Genomic DNA, 268 nt, shown 5'->3' with positions numbered 1-268 from the left:
CAGCCCAGGGTTTTGTGCCGGAAAACGTCAAACGCACCCCAGGGAGGGAGACCAGAAGGATGACCCCTCAGGTGTCTGTCACTCAGGATCCAGTTGACTCTTCCTCTTCCGCACACGCCCCGTCTCTCGCTATTCGGTGCAAATCCCAGAATTTTTTCATCTGTAAATATTTCGGTTTGTGTCACGAAAGCAGTCATTCTCAACTGGGTGGGGATTTTGTCCCCAGAGGGCACTTGACAGTATCTGGAGACATCTGTGGTATTCACCA

The sequence above is a fragment of the Pteropus medius genome, unplaced genomic scaffold (assembly GCF_902729225.1).
Source record: "Pteropus medius unplaced genomic scaffold, Ma_sr-lr_union100, whole genome shotgun sequence".
NCBI classification, from domain to species: Eukaryota; Metazoa; Chordata; class Mammalia; order Chiroptera; family Pteropodidae; genus Pteropus; species Pteropus medius.
Note: the sequence above shows the minus strand (reverse complement) of the source record.